The 381-nt window shown below is 75.9% G+C and overlaps 1 protein-coding gene across 1 annotated transcript in view; it reads left to right on the forward strand.

Annotated features, from left to right (window-relative positions):
* The window catches only part of PDGFC (platelet derived growth factor C), a 178,821-nt gene that overhangs the window by 300 nt on the left and 178,140 nt on the right, over nt 1-381 (forward strand). The window lies entirely within an intron of this gene.

Raw genomic sequence — 381 nt, forward strand, 5'->3', positions numbered from 1 at the left:
CGGCCCCAGCGCCGCGGCCGGGCCCCGCCGCCACCGCCGCTGGCCTCGGTGCTGACGGGGCCTCGGTGGCTGCCGCCCGGCGGGAACGGAGCTCCCGGGCCGGACCCTTGCACCCACCCTCCCCACCACACCCCGCCACACACACCGCGATTAAAGCCTGTGGCGACCGGGCAGCCGGCGGCGAGCCATCTCACGGCCCTCTACGGAACGAAAGCGCGGCTCCTCCGGCGGCCGGAGCGACTCCTTACCTCCCGCGGTGCTCTTTTTCCGCGGCCAGTGAGCATGTGCGGTAGCCTCGGCGCGGTCCTCGCCCAGTGAGCATGTCCCGCCCGCCCTCCCGCCCGCACATGGGCACTGGGAGAGCGGCGACGCCGGCGGCGG

Source organism: Haliaeetus leucocephalus, unplaced genomic scaffold (genome assembly GCF_000737465.1).
Source record: "Haliaeetus leucocephalus isolate CR32 unplaced genomic scaffold, Haliaeetus_leucocephalus-4.0 Scaffold140, whole genome shotgun sequence".
NCBI lineage: Eukaryota > Metazoa > Chordata > Aves > Accipitriformes > Accipitridae > Haliaeetus > Haliaeetus leucocephalus.